This window comes from Cryptotermes secundus, unplaced genomic scaffold (assembly GCF_002891405.2).
Source record: "Cryptotermes secundus unplaced genomic scaffold, Csec_1.0 scaffold544, whole genome shotgun sequence".
NCBI lineage: Eukaryota > Metazoa > Arthropoda > Insecta > Blattodea > Kalotermitidae > Cryptotermes > Cryptotermes secundus.
In genome coordinates, this window is record NW_019736405.1 from 688446 (window position 1) to 688770 (window position 325).

Genomic DNA, 325 nt, shown 5'->3' on the forward strand with positions numbered 1-325 from the left:
AGAAGACCACACTTTTCTCGGGCCATTATCTCCGTAACCGTTCAACTTTGGACACAGGTGTTTTGGGTTATATCGGCATACTTTAACATAAGGAACACCCTCCCGAATTTGGCCCATTCCTCCTGGGACACACTGTATATACGATGGAGTACCCAAAAGAAACCGAACTAATTTTTTTGTGGGCAGAGCTTTTGTAGTACCGCGTTTTACCGCTATGAGCCCATAGAGCTAACATTCCTGAGTCGATAAGCCGACTACCGTTGCTTCAGAAGGTAAGGACTAGTTTCGGCAGAGTTTATAGTGACAACTGTTTCGTGTGATCGTC